This window comes from Chiloscyllium punctatum, chromosome 44 (genome assembly GCF_047496795.1).
Source record: "Chiloscyllium punctatum isolate Juve2018m chromosome 44, sChiPun1.3, whole genome shotgun sequence".
Taxonomy (NCBI): Eukaryota; Metazoa; Chordata; class Chondrichthyes; order Orectolobiformes; family Hemiscylliidae; genus Chiloscyllium; species Chiloscyllium punctatum.
In genome coordinates, this window is record NC_092782.1 from 61,615,607 (window position 1) to 61,631,886 (window position 16,280).

The following is a 16,280-nucleotide window of genomic DNA, read 5'->3' on the forward strand; positions in this document are numbered from 1 at the left end:
ATGACTTCTGACTGTCTTTTAATTTGGGTTTGTCAGTCAGATAAATTGAAGAGTTTGAATAATTTTATGAAATCTCTTCACATTTATCATGATTCTGGGAATACTGGGGCTTGATTTTGAGCGTGTTACCCCAGGGAGCTGTGAGAGCAGGGATAGGGGGAAAGGATGGGAGAATGGAACTAACTGAATTGCTTTTAACAAGAGACATGGTCAGTCTTGATGGGCTGAATAGTCTCCTTCAATGCTGTGTTTTACTCTGCAACGTTTCTGGCTTATCAGTGCTCCTCGGGATTATAATGTGCACACACGCAAGGCCAGTCTTGAACAAAATTCAAGGCTGCCCGTCCATCAGTTTCTGATGTGGGATTTTGTGTGCCTGAAAGACTGATTCCTCTTGGGCAAACAAGGCAGCATTTCACAACAGGACTGAGACCTGGAGAGCAGGATTTGCTGCCTTTTGTTCCGTTTCTGTCACTGTGGTGCCTCATCGTTATGGCACTTGGACTTGAGAGAGATGTAGCTCAACGATCACGTCTCAGCCATTTTGAACAATGACTGCCTGCACTCAGATGTACAACATGGAAACAGACCCTTCCGTCCAACCCGTCCATGCCAACCAGATATCCCAATCCAATCTATTCCCACCTGCCAGCACCTGGCCCATATCTCTCCAAACCCTTCCGATTCATATACCCATCCAAATACTTTTTAAAAATGTGGTAATTGTACCATCCTCCACCACTTCCTCTGGCAGCTCATTCCATACACGTACCACCCTCTGCATGAAAACGTTGCCCCTTAGGTTTCTTTTATACCTTTCCTCTCGCACCCTAAACCTATGCCCTCTAGTTCTAGACTCACCCACCCCAGGGAAAAGACTTTGTTATTTACCCTATCCATGCCCCTCATAATTTTAGAAACCTCTATAAGGTCACCCCTCAGCCTCCGACGCTCCAGGGAAAACAGCCCCATCCTGTTCAGCTTCTCCCTATAGCTCAAATCCTCCAACCCTGGCAACATCCATGTAAGTCTTTCTGAACCCTTTCAAGTTTTGCAACATCTTTCCGATAGGAAAGAGACCAGAATTACACGCAATATTCCAACAGTGGCCTAACCAATGTCCTGTACAGCCGCAACATGACCTCCCAACTCCTGTACTCAATACTCTGACCAATAAAGGAAAGCATACTAAACGCCGCCTTCACTATCCTATCTACCTGCGACTCCACTTTCAAGGAGCTATGAACCTGCACTCCAAGGTCTCTTTGTTCAGCAACACTCCCTCGGACCTTACCATTAAGTGTATAAGTCCCGCTAAGATTTGCTTTCCCAAAATGCAGCACCTCGCATTTATCTGAATTAAACTCCATCTGCCACTTCTCAGCCCATTGGCCCATCTGGTCAAGATCCTGTTGTAATCTGAGGTAACCTTCTTCACTGTCCAGTACACCTCCAATTTTGGTGTCATCTGTAAACTTACTGTTGGTGATATTTACTTCCAGGAACTTGAAGCTCTCAACCACCTCCACCTCAGCACCACTGATACTGACAGCAGCTTCCACTCAATATTCCCACCAATTCCCTGGCCACAACCCCCCACCATTTCCCCCCGCCCCCCTCCCATCACCACCCCCTGTGCCACCTCATTCTGTCAAAGGTTTCCAGTGCCTTTGGTTTTCATGTCAGTTTTCCAGTAACTGTGGGATTGCACTTTTGGATCAGAATGTACAAATGATCCAGCTGTTTCCTGGTGATTCTCTCTCTGCAGCCCAGTCAACTAATTTATTTCATTTAATTTCACAATGTGATTTGCAGACACTAATTCGGAGTTGAGCCTTGTTCCAATATCCTGTCTGTGTATTCCATTCCTGGTGCTGGGCGTTGATTGTCAACAACACAGAATCTTTCACCCTTCCGGCTCTCTGCCTTTATTCCTGATGAAGGGTTTTTGCCCGAAACATCGATTTTACTGCTCCTCAGATGCTACCTGGGCTGCTGTGCTCTTCTAGCACCACTAATCCAGAATCTTTCAATATCTACTCCCTTAAAAGCACAGAACCATAGAATCCCTACGGTGTGAAAACAGGCCATCCCACCCAAAAAACTCTCTAAAGCAAAATCCACCCTACCCTATTACTCTATATTTACCCCTAAACTACACTTCCCTGAACACTAGGGGCAATTGAGCATGGCCAATTCACCGAACCTGCACATCTTTGGACTGTGGGAGGAAACCCACACAGACACGGGGAGAATGTGCAAACTCCACACAGGCAGTCGCCCGAGGCTGGAATCGAACCCAGGTTCCCGGCACTGGTGTGGCTACAGTGCTAACCACTGAGTCATCGTGCCATCTATCATCAATAATTCTATAAGATTACTATAAATGTTATTCACTGATTTGTGGAAACTTTTCTGAGGATGAACTCCAAAGTCAATATTAATCTTACAGGCAATCCATTACAACAGAGTTATATAAATTATTTATTATAATTAAAACAACAAAGATACCCAAACACATTGTTGTGCAAGGGCAACATTAGAGATTAAATAATTTCTTTGGATGCCTTGGATTCAGGCTGTGTGAAGCATGGAGTCAACAGGAATCTCCAATGGAAGTCAATGGAAAAACTCTCCACTGATTATATCACGTATAACACCTAGGAAGGCAGCTGTGATTCTTGGAGGTCAATCATCTCAACTCCAGGGCAGTCCTGCAGGAGGTCGCCAGGGCATTATCCCAGGGCAAACCATCTTCAGCTGCTTCCTCTGACCATGCACAGCAAGATCTGTACAACACTCAGACTGGGCTTGATAAGTAGGAGAAAGTGAGGACTGATGTTGGGAATCACAGTCGAGGGTGTGGTGCTGGAAAAGCACAGCTGGTCAGGCAGCATCCTAATGAAGGGCTCTTGCCCGAAATGTCGATTCTCCTGCTCCTCAGATGCTGCCTGACCTGCTGTGCTTTCCCAGCACCACACTCTTGGCTTGATAATTGCCAAGCAACAGTCACACCAGAGTCGGGAAATAGAACATAGAACATAGAACATAGAACATAGAAGAATACAGCGCAGTACAGGCCCTTCGGCCCTCGATGTTGCGCCGATCAAATCCCACCTAACCTACACTAACCCACTATCCTCCATATACCTATCCAATGCCCGCTTAAATACCCATAAAGAGGGAGAGTCCACCACTGCTACTGGCAGGGCATTCCATGAACTTACGACTCGCTGAGTGAAGAACCTACCCCTAACATCAGTCCTATATTTACCCCCCCTTAATTTAAAGCTATGCCCCCTTGTAATAGCTGACTCCATACGTGGAAAAAGGTTCTCACTGTCAACCCTATCTAACCCCCTAATCATCTTGTACACCTCTATCAAGTCACCCCTAAACCTTCTTTTCTCCAATGAAAACAACCCCAAGTGCCTCAGCCTTTCCTCATACGATCTTCCTACCATACCAGGCAACATCCTGGTAAACTTCCTCTGCACCCGTTCCAGTGCTTCCACATCCTTCCTATAGTATGGCGACCAAAACTGCACACAATATTCCAGATGCGGCCGCACCAGAGTCTTATACAACTGCAGCATGACCTCAGGACTCCGGAACTCAATTCCTCTACCAATAAAAGCCAGTACGCCATATGCCTTCTTCACTGCACTATTTACCTAGGTGGCAACTTTCAGAGATCTGTGTACATGGACACCAAGATCCCTCTGCTCTTCCACACTACCAAGTATCCGACCATTAGCCCAGTAATCCATCTTCTTGTTACTCCTACCAAAGTGAATCACCTCACACTTAGCTACATTGAACTCCATTTGCCACCTTTCTGCCCAGCTCTGCAAACTTATCTATATCCCACTGTAACCTGCCACATCCTTCCTGTCTACAACTCCTCCGACTTTCGTATCATCCGCAAACTTGCTCACCCAACCTTCTAACCCTTCCTCCAGGTCATTTATAAAAATGACAAACAGCAATGGTCCCAAAACAGATCCTTGCGGAACACCGCTAGTGACGGCACTCCAAGATGAACCTTTGCCATCAACTACTACCCTCTGTCTTCTTCCAGCCAGCCAATTCCCAATCCAAACCTCCAACTCACCCTCAGTGCCATATCTCTGTATTTTCTGCAGTAGCTGACCATGGGGGACCTTATCAAACGCCTTACTAAAATCCATATATACCACATCTACCGCTTTCCCCTCATCTACCTCCTTAGTCACCTTCTCAAAGAATTCAATAAGGTTTGTGAGGCACGACCTGCCCTTCACAAAACCATGCTGACTATCCTTGATCACATTATTCTTATCCAGATGTGCATAAATCCTATCCCTTACAATTCTGTCTAAGACTTTGCCCACAACAGAAGTGAGACTCACTGGCCTATAGTTACTAGGATTATCCCTACTCCCCTTCTTGAACAAGGGAACCACGTTTGCTAGCCTCCAGTCCTCTGGCACTACTCCTGTAGACAAAGAGGACACAAAAATCAAGGCCAATGGCTCTGCAATCTCCTCCCTTGCTTCCCAGAGAATCCTAGGATAAATGCCATCACGCCCAGGGGACTTATCTATTTTCACCCTTGCCAGAATTTCCAACATCTCTTCTCTACATATCTCAAAGCCATCCATTCTACTTATTCGTGCCTCAGTATTCATATCGACAACAATGTCCTGTTCCTGAGTGAATACTGACGAAAAGTATTCATTCAGTGCCTCCCCAATCTCTTCAGCCTCCACACACAACTTCCCATTACTATCCTTGATTGGACCTATTCCTACCCTAGTCATTCTTTTATTCCTAACATACCTATAGAAAGCCTTAGGGTTTTCCCTAATCCTACCAACTAAGGACCTTTCATGTCCCCTCCTTACTGCTCTTAGCTCTCTCTTCAGATCCTTCCGGGCTACCTTATAACTCTCAATCGCCCCTATTGAACCTTCACGCCTCATCTTTACAAAGGCCGCCCTCTTCCATTTAACAAGGGATTCCAATTCCTTATTAAACCACGGCTCCCTCACACGACCCTTTCCTCCCTGCCTGATAGGTACGTACTTATCAAGGACACTCAATAGTTGCTCCTTGAACAAGTTCCACATATCAATTACGCTCTTGCCTTGGAATCTACTTTTCCAATCCACACATCCTAAGTCATGCTTCACCGCAACATAATTTCCCTGCCCCCAGCTATAACTCTTGCCCTGTAGTACACACTTATCCCTCTCCATCTACAACAAGAGAAAATCTCCTCTAGACATTCAACATTGCTAGGCAGTCTACTATCAACATCCTGGGGTGTAGACATCACATTATCACCCCGGGGATCACAAGTGACTAGAAATGTAGCTGAATCTGTTATGTCCACGTTGTTGCTACAAGAGAAGGTCAGAGGTTGAGAATTCTGTGTTGAGCATAAGGCACGTGTGAACAGCTGAGATGGAGTACTCTCCATTTTCCCTGTAACTAACCTGAAACTGAACTGGACCAGTCATGTAAACACAAAAGCAGATCACAGGCTGGGATTTCTGTAGCGAGTAACTCCCCTCCTGACTCCCCAAAGCCCCTCTGTGCTCTACAATGCACAAGTCAGGAGTGTGGTGGAATGCCTCCCCCTTGCCTGGATGGGTGCAGCCCCAACAACACTCCAGAAGCTTGACAACAGCCAAGATAAAGCAGCCCGCTCGGCTGGCACCACATCCACCACCTTCAATAGCACCGTGTATCATCTGCAAGACACACTGCGGCAACTCACCAAAACTCCTTCGACAGCACCTTCCAAACCTGCAACCTCTACCTCCTAGAAGGACAGATGGAGCAGATACATGGGAACATCACCCGTTTCAAGTTCCCCTCCGAGCCACACATCATCCTGACTTGGAAATATATTGCTGTTCCTTCAGTGTCACTGGGTCTTTATAAAATGACTGCATTCAAAAGTGTTAATAATCCTGTGATTCATGTGTAGTGGATTGAATGGTCAGCATACAAAAAACAATATTAAAAATTAAAAGAAACAAAAAGCTTGAAGTTTAATTTGTGAACCTCCCAAAGCTAAGCACTTTCTCAAGGTTTTGTGTTACTATACCTGCCTGGTACAATGATGAAGGTAATTAGTGTAATCTGTAAAGGGCAATGCTGAACATACTGAAAATTATGATCATCCTAACATCATTTAGACAAACCCTCAGAGTTCCATAAACAACTCCACTTGTACTTAATTGCTACTGTAAATTTTATTAGTGCTTTTATAAATTTATAGGGTATATAGGTCAGATTGCTGACACAAATTGGACTATAATATAAAGCACTGGCAGCTGTTTTTAGATTGCAATACTATTAATTTACATTAAACGTGATCGATTTCCTTTGAAAGAAATGTAACACTGTTGTACAGTACATCATTTTTGTATGTGTCTTCAGCCAAATTAATTGGATATTTGACTCAAACAAAACAGAAATTACTGGAGAAACTCAGCAGATCTGACTGCACCTGTGGAAACAGAAACAGAGTGAATGTTTCAGATCCAGTTCTGAGGAAGGGTCACTGGACTCGAAATGTTCTCTCTTTCTAGCTCTACAGATACTGTCAGACCTGCTGAGTTTCTCCAGCAATTTGTTTTTGTTTCCAATCATCAGCATCTTTGTTTTAGACATTTCTCTACATTGTCAGTGAAGTTATAATGCATATTTTGGAAGACAATTTTTGTATTGTATTCAAAACTAATCTGACATTAATTACAGATTATAAACCATATCGACCATTGAAGACTGAACTTTGCAATGTTAGAATCAGAGGGTAGTGATAAAACCAGAGTCCATTCAGGCTGGTTTGCCCATGCTAGCTCTCTATTACAGGAATTTACTGAGTCCCAGGAATTTACTGAGTCCCATAGCCCCATGCTCTCTCTCTCCAAAACCCTTCAAATTGTTTTAGAACATAGAACATAAAACAATACAGCGCAGGACAGGCCCTTCATCCCTCAATGTTGTGCCGACCCGTGAACTATTCTCAGCTCGTCCCCCTACACTATCCCATTATCATCCATGTGGTTATCCAAGGATGGTTTAAATCTCCCTAATGTGGCTGAGTTAACTACATTAGCAGGCACGGCATTCCACGCCCTTACCACTCTCTGAGTAAAGAACCTACCTCTGACATCTGTCTTAAATCTATCATCTCTCAATTTGTAGTTATGTCCCCTCGTACACACTGACGTCATCATCCTAGGAAAAAGACTTTCACTGTCTACCCTATCTAAGCCTCTGATCATCTTGTATGTCTCTATCAAATCCCCTCTTAGCCTGCTTATTTCCAATGAGAACAGGTTCAAGTTTCTCAGGCTTTCTTCATAAGACCTTCCTTCCAGACCAGGCAACAGCCTGGTAAGTCTCCTCTGCACCTTTTCCAATGCTTCCACATCCTTCCCGAAATATGGCGACCAGAATTGTACACAATATTCCAAGTGTAGCCGCAGTACCATTTTGTACAGTTAATCAACCTGGGTGGCAACTTTCAGGGCTCTACGTACATGGACTCCAAGATCCCTCTGCACATCTAGCAAGAATCTTTCCATCAACCCAGTATTCTGCCTTCCTGTTATTCTTCCCAAAGTGCATCGCCTCACATTTAACTGCACTGAACTCCATTTGCCACCTCTCAGCCCAATTCTGCAGTTTATCCAAGTCCCCCTGCAACCTGTAACATTCTTCCACACAGTCCACTACTCCACCAACTTTAGTGTCATCTGCAAATTTACTAATCCATCCATCTATGCCTGTGTCTAAGTCATATATAAAAATGATAAACAGCAGTGGTCCCAAAACAGATCATTGTGGCACACCACCAGTAAGGTATCCAGACTGAATATTTTTCATCAACCACCACTCGCTGCCTTCTTTCAGAAAGCCAGTTTCTAATCTAAACTGCTAAATCACCCTCAATTCCATGCCTCTGCATTTTCTCCAACAGCCTACCATGTAGAATCTTATCAAAGGCTTTACTGAAGTCCACGTACACCACATCAACTGCCGTACCCTCATCTACATACTTGGTCACCTTCTCACAAAACTCAATGAGGTTTGTGAGACACTACCTGCCCTTGACAAAACCATGTTGACTATCTCCAATCAAATTGTTGCTTGCTAGATGATTATAAATCTTATCTCTTATAATCCTTTCCAAAACTTTTCCTACAACAGACGTAAGGCTCACTGATCTATGATTGCGTGGGCCATCTCTACTGCCCTTCTTGAACAAGGCCACATTTGCAATCCTCCAGTCCTTTGGTATCAAGTTTGTAGACAATGACGACTCAAGTATCAAAGCCAAAGGCTCTGCTATCTTCTCCCTAGCTTCCCAGAGAATCCTCGGCTAAATCCGATCCGGCCCAGGGGACTTGCCTACTTTCACTCCTTCTAGAATTGATAACACCTTTTTGTAACTAACCTCAATCCTTTCTAGTCTAATATCTCGTACCTCATTCTTCTCCTCTACAGTATCCTCCTGTATTTCCATTGCTAAACTAAGTGTAACTGAATTATGGTCACTCTCTTCAAAATGCTCACCTGTCACTAAATCAAACACCTGGCCTGGTTCATTACCAAGCACCAGATCCAATGTGGCCTCCCCTCTTGTTGGCCCTTTGACATACTGTGTCAGGAAACCCTCCTGTACACATTGGACAAAAACTGATCCATCCGACGTACTAGAGTTATAGCATTTCCAGTCAATGTTGGGGAAGTTAAAGGCCCCCATAATGACCACCCTGTTCCTTTCACTCCTACCCAGAATAATTTTGCTAATCCTCTCTTCCACCTCCCTAGAAGTTTGCAGAGGCCTATAAAAGACTCCCAGCAGTGTGACCTCTCCTCTCCTGTTTTTCCTTCATCTAATTCCTCTTTTAAAACCTCAAGTGAATCTGTCACCACCAAACTCGAAGGCAGCACATTCCAGATCCTGACCATTAACTGCATACACGCTCTCCCACATCAACTCTTTGGTTCTTTTGCTAATTATCCTTCAATCTCAGATCTAATTCTTGTCCTTGCCCCTGGTGGGAACGATTTCAGTCTCTCTCCTGTGTCTAAACCCCACGTGATTTTGTACACTTCTATCCAACCCCCTCCGTTCCTCCCCCTGGGAGATCGGTCCCAACTTCATCAATCTATCCACATCACTGAAGCCCCTCACCTTCTGCAGAGGATTCCTAAACAGTGAGACCCAGAATTGGGCAGATTCCCCCAGCTCAGGCTGAAGCAGTATTTTATGAAGAGGTGCCTCCACCTGAATGGTTTGGTATTTGATGTATCCAATTATACAGCCCAGGATCCTGTTTACTGCCTTAACCATTCTTTCAAGCTGCCTGGCTAAGAGCAACAACGTGTAAGTGTATCTGCCAAGGACAGGTTTCCGCACCCCCATTAGCACTCTAGTTTGTGTTGCCTGTTGTAACGGGTCCAGACTGGATATCCCACATTTATTGAAGATACTTACATCATGAGATCAAAGATGGCGAAGATCCAGTAGGTCTGCCCGGAAACCCAGACAAAGTGATGCATTCACCCTCCCTTTCTACCCATTATGGTGTAAATCACTGCTTTTAGACCCCAATAACTTATTTATTCATTTCAGTGCTTTTTTTAAAGAAACAAAAGTGACTACAGGAACATGCAGAGCACTCCCCTGCAGTACTGGACACGCCCGCGGGGTCGGCCTCCGTGAACACCCTGGGGACTTACCGGTGGAGCAGAGCTTGGTCTCAGAGTGTGTGAAACTCCGACAGTAGTTCAGTGATGGAGGAGACCCTGGCCAGGTCGGAACCGATCTCAGCCAATGCTGCAGAAGCATGACCAGGAGATCCAGCATCTCGGGCCTTGTGCAGGTGGAGCAGCGGCTGCAGCCTCCAGAACCGCGGTGGAATGCTCACAGGGCCTGCTCCAGGCCCTGGAATGGCAGGTAAGAACCTTGGAGGAACAGGTCGATGACCTCGAAAATTGAGGCCGTCGGATGAATATCCGCCCGAAGGGGCTGTGGGAGTGGGAAAAGGGAGACCAGCTGATCAGCTTCATGGAGCAATGGCTCCCACAGATTTAAGCTGGAAGTTGGGGCAGGCACTGGGTCGCAGCGCGTAAGCCCGGATCAGACCAGCACCCCCGCCCGGTCCTAGGTGTGAGTCCAACACCAGAGAGATAAACAAATGGTGCTGGAAGTCTCTCGAGCACTGGGGAAGGATCAACGGACTCTGATGTATAAAGGATCAAGAATTATGTTCTTTCAAGACTTTTCTGCGGCTATGATCCGCAAGAGGAAGGCCTTTGATGAGGTAAAATGGAGGCTGAGGGACTTGAATATTCAATATTCTTAAGGTATCCGGCAATATAACGTTTTAGCCACAGAGGGTCTGTGTTGAACTTTGACTCACCGGAAAAGGCAAAGGACTTCCTAGACAACTTAAAATACACTGGCTGGCTCAAATGATTTGGACAATCGTGTTTACTTTTTTTTTGTAGTTTACCTGGTTTGTCTTTTCAATATGTGAGGCTCTTCTTTTTTTCTCTCCCCTCTCCTTTCTTTCTCACCTTCTGTTATCCTTTGTTTTTCTATCATCCCGTTTGTTTCTCCTTTTGTTAAGGACAGAGTGGGGGGTGGGGGAGGGTGGGCGATTTCATTTTGTTTTAACCAGATCTGCCTTGGGTCAAAGTATGGATGGAACAGGCTGAATACCCACTCTTCATTTTCTTGTCATAAACTGCATGTCACCTTTATATAACTTTGTTTTGCCTGGGTTTGGGGCATGGCTTCAGCTAGAAAGAGCCGTGGAGGGGTTAGTGAGTAGTGTGGGAACCCCTGTAGGCAAGGGGAAAAATCTTCTTTTATTTGTGTTATATGTAACACTGCCACCCACCCGACAATGACCCCTCCAAGGCCAAACCATTCCAGGACATAAAGAGGTACAGCCACTCCACCAGGTCAAATGCTTTTCTGCATCCAGGGAGACTACCGAGCCCAGAATTGAACCTTGCTGACAAACCTGAATCATCTTTAGCACTCTCCTAGTATTATCAGAGGACCTGCGACCCCTAATAAAACCTGCCTGGTCCTCCTTTACAATGAAAGGCAAGTCCTTCTCCAATCTCAATGCCAGCATTTTCGACAAAATTTTAACATCTACGTTTAATGACGATATGTGCCTATACAAAGTATAATCCTCTGGGGCTTTCCCTCTCTTGAGAATAAGAGAAATATTCGCTTCTCTCAGAGAGGATGGGAGGCAGTGCTGACTGTACGAATAATTGTACATAGCCAGCATTGGCCCGGCCAGCACATTTATAAACTCCTTATAAAACTCACTCCGAAATCCATCTGGGCTGGGTGCTTTATCACTCTGGAGCTGCCTCACCGACTCCTGTATCTCTTGGATTGTCAGAGGGGCATTCAAAAGAGACGCCTGTTCTGAAGTTACACCTGGGAGGTCCAGGGTCTTAAAAAAGGACTCCATCTTCACCAATCTGTCCTTACAGCTGTCTGACCGATACAGCTCAGAGTAGAACTTGCTAAATGCTGCGTTTATCATTTTGGAATCACAGGTGATAGTACCAGCACACACTCTCATGGATGTGATAGATTGGAGAGCATTCTTCTTTCTGGCCAGGTACTCAAACAACCTCTGTTTTGCAAAGCAGATTTCCCCTTTTGCTGTCTGGGTGAGCACAGCATTCAGAGCAGCTCTGAGGGCCTTAATCCACTGCAACTTGGTCACAGACGGTGCACCAGGAAACAGAAATTTTTGATAGGATGTGGCGGCCCTTTTTGAACCATATAGACACAGATTTGCTGGCTATATTGGTCAGGGCCTGTGTGTAGCTGTGAAGGCTGTGTCTGACTGCCCAGGGGCCTCGGGAGGAAGAATCCTGAACAAACCGCTGCTCCCAATGATGGGGAGCTTTGGTGAGATTGCACTGAGTGTTGTAACTTCATGTAATTTAATTTAATTTGCCTTGGATCAACTCTGTTTAATTTAATTTCTTTTTGTTTTGGTTTAATTATTTATTGAATTGTAGTTTGTGTAGAGTTTTATTTTCCCCTAGATTGTTTGTGGAGTAGAGTAGTTTGTTTATGGTAATTGTTGTTATATTGCAAGATCATTCTATTATTTTGTAATAATTTTATATTTTTGCAAAAAAATTCAAAATCTTTTTCTCAGTAAAAATGTTTATAAAAAGAAGATAGTTACACCATGACACGTTGGAGTAGAGATCCTCGCTTTCACTGACTTCCTGCTCAGTGCAATAGAGGCAGTGTAGTGTGTTCGGACAGGCAGTCAGTCATATACATGTGATGTAACTAATAGTCAGGAAGCATAAAGCCCAGACTATGTGCGCATCTGAGTAATCATAACAGAGTAACCAGTTGGTGTTGTTAATAAACTTTGTTTTTGTGATATATGTTGCATGTACAGACATATAGGGATGCAGTCAGACTAGCAGTGATATCTGACCCACAAAACCAAGTCTTGGTGGCAACAATTGGGTACCAGTGGGAAAAACCTACTGCAGAGACTGGAACCTACTGAAAACAACCAGAGATCACAGCGGGTTAGGCAGCATCCAGAGAGAGAGAGCAAGCTAACGTTTCCAGTCTAAATCACTCTTCATCAGAGCTGATGTGAAATGTGGAAGGGGCAGCATTTATGTTATGGAGGAATGGAGTGGTGGTGGTGGTTGGGGGGGGGGGGGGGGTGATGGAGTTCTGGGGGAGAAAGGATGTTGACAGTTCAGATTAAGTGATCGGAATATGAGAATGGCAGAACTGGGCACCAGTGTTAGTGACAACAGTTACTGGCAATGAGACAATGGCAGTGAGCTAAGGACAGTAGAAGCATTTGTGAAGAGTTCTTTTCCTAACAGTTACTATTAATCCGAAGTTCAGAGCTGAAGTTTACATCAAATATGACTGAAAACCGCCTGTGGTACAGCATTCACAACCAAAGCATTGCGCTGAGTAGAGTTTCTCTCGAAACCAGAAACAAGTGGACACTGTGTGTCTGATTTTAAAGGTGGTAGTTTACTAGGCCCAGGGCAGCTCCAATGTGACAAAGTGATCGGAGAATAAAGTACAGCGCAAACATCTGAAAAATAATTCTAATTACCATCAAGACACATGTGCACAGCTGCCAATCAATTCTAACATTCTGTTTTACTCAAAAACACTACACCAGCCTGGCATCAGTCTGCCACCTCCATGATCTGAGTGCAACCTGCAGCTGTAGGCACTGACCAAATGCCAACCTCAAAAGCACCAAACAGAGAGAACCAACAAAAACATCAGAAAAAGCATTACACTGCAACACCATCTTTTATGGTGGCATCTCAATGAGTGTGGAAATACAAAAGGAAGACAGAAAGCAAACATTTGAGAGCATGGATTGTCACTCCAATGGCATTCTATCAGAATTGCAATTATTTAAAGAATGGATCGATCTTCACCTCCTGGGCCAACAAATAGCTGATAAAGAGAGGTAGTCAGATTCCTAGTTGCTTTGGGAAATGAAGGATTAAGAAAAATCATACCCACTGGTATTTCTAATGATGGCTGTAAAGATTCCGACAAAATGTTCCAGATTTTCAGAGTATTAGTTTAACATTCGAGTCAATTGCAAGAAGAACAGGTTTGAGGCTGTGTGATACTAACATCAGCTAAGTTCAACAATTGACCAATATTTAGGCAGATGTCAACAAAAAAGTACTGAAATTATAAGCATATGGAACTAGTCAATGTCTCTGCCCCAAAGAAATAGGAACAGGAGTCGGCCATTTAGCCCCTTGAGCCTGCTCTGCTATTCAATAGGATCATGGCTGATCTGACATTCCTCATGTCTACCTTCCTCATTAATTCCTCATTAAATACTTCAGAAAACAGGTAGGTTTGGGAGGGCGGGGTGGGGGGGGTTGGTTAGCGTGGACAGCTGATCTAGGATGCAGAGTGACGCCAACAGCGCGAGTTCAATAATGACTGAGGTTACCGTGAAGGACTCCTCCTTCTCAACCTCTCCCCTCACCATGCTGACCGTTCGGTTAAACCCCCACCAGTTATCCCTCTCGAAGGAGAGAGCAGCCCTTTGTGACTACAAACATCAACACAATGCTAGGAGAGCACCACAACTGTAAAGCAGCAATTGGACGGCAATATCTTTCCATTCTCCAATCCACAATAACCACTGCTGACATCTCCAGGGTCAGTACAGCGTCCATCATATAAACTGGACGGGCTCATGCACCAAGACAGCATCCAGCAGTTTGTGACAAATGGGAGCTTTGTTCCACAAGATGGCACTGGGCAGAAATATACGGGAAATCTAATGATCCAGGGCAATCCAAGATGCAACAAAATGCCCCAAAGCAGCAGGTGAGCTAGTACCAATCACAGTTTACATCGAGTCTTATAGCATGGAAATAGACCCTTCGGTCCAACCAGTCCACGTTGAACATAATCCCAAACTAAACCAGTCCCACCTGCCTGCTCCTGACCCATATCCCTCCAAATCTTTCCTGTTCATGTACATCTCCAAATGTCTTTTAAATGTTGCAATTGTACCAGCATCCACCACTTCCTCAGGAAGTACATTCCACACACTAACCACTGTGTAAAAAATTTACCTTTTTTTAAAACATCGTTCTCCTTCCACCTTAAAAACATGCCCTTTAGTCTTGAAATTACCCATCTTGTGAAAAAGATAACTACCATCAACTCTATCTATACCTTTCATGATTCTATGAACTTCTATCAGGTCACCTCTCAACCTCCTATGTTGGAGAAAGAAAGGTCCCAGCCTTCCTTTATAACTCAAACTTTCCATACCCGGCAACATCTTGGTAAATCTCTCTGAACCTTCTCCAGCTTAATAATTACCTTCCTATAACTGGGTGACCAAAACTAGACACAGTAGTCCAGAAAAGGCCTCATCATTGTCCTGTACAACCATCAACATAATGTCCCAACTCCTCTCGTCAGAAGAGCAACGAAGGAAAGTGTGCCATTTTAATCATCCTGTCTATATGTGACGCAAATTGTCCTAAATGGTTTACTCTGTATTCTAAATGCAGTGAGGAGAATAATTCAAATGGCAAAAGTTCCATTTCCTGGCTACATTGGAAGGTGTATGAGTGAACTGGAGACAATTTTGGACACAATTGGTTGAGGAGTGCAGAATATTCTGATTATAGTGGCCACTGTGTCAACAGCCGTTGCTGTCATGGGATCGATAATTTGCTCCACAAAAAAGAATTTCGTGAAATAGTCAGTCACTTTAATGCAATCATGTCCTTAGATATGGAAATTATCAGCAGTCCCTTGGCTCAGAAGGAGTCTCGTGTGGATGGAGGGATATGGACCAGGAGCAGGTATGTGGGACTAGTTTAGTTTGGGATTATGTTTGGCACGGACTGGTTGGGCCAAAGTGTTTCTGCAGTGGATGACTCTATGACTATGACTGAGATAAGGAGAAATTCCTTCATCCAGAAAGTGGTCAGCCTGTGAAATTCACTACCACAGAAAGCAAGCAAAGCTAAAACATTATGTCGTTTCAAGCAGAAATTGGACATAGAACTTGGGGCTGAAGGGATCAAAGGAGATGGTCAGAATGGCCTAATTTATGCTCTTATGTATTATGGTATGGAAGAAGCATGGTCATAATGAATGGTAGAACAGCTTGAAGGGCCAAACGGCTTACTCCTAATTTCTGTGTTTCTACGTTTGACGGCCCCATAGAAAATGCACAGTTCTTAAAGTTAAAACCATGATGGGCAAGAGTAACGTGAACTTGCCAAGATTCCTGGCAGTGAAGTTAAATGCACTCCTGAGGATAATGGTGTCTCATTAACGGCAGCTCCCATGTTTGAGAGAGAGACCTCTGCACAGTTTTCCCTTTCCACATTCTTACCACCCAGCACATGGAGGGGGGGGTGGGGGTGGGGAGAACCATGTTCAAAGGAAAAGAGATGGCAGGACAGGAGTCTGACCAATGAGCACACAGTCAGCAGTTCAAACTGGAACCAGCACAATGCATACAAGCTTGAGATTTTCATATCAACACACGGTCCATGGGAAGCTACTACAGCCAAGGTCACCCATGTTGGAACGGGAAATAGTCAAATCCTGGAAAGAAAGCATATCCGAACAGCATACCGTCCCACCCCCAATAGATGGCATCGCAGCTCCCTACTGAAGGTATCATCATAGACAACACCCCACACAGCAATGACAAATCATC

The 16,280-nt window shown here is 44.5% G+C and overlaps 1 protein-coding gene across 1 annotated transcript in view; it reads right to left on the reverse strand.

The window, feature by feature from the left end:
- frmd4a (FERM domain containing 4A) overlaps positions 1 to 16,280 on the reverse strand; it is a 773,221-nt gene that overhangs the window by 750,553 nt on the left and 6,388 nt on the right. The window lies entirely within an intron of this gene.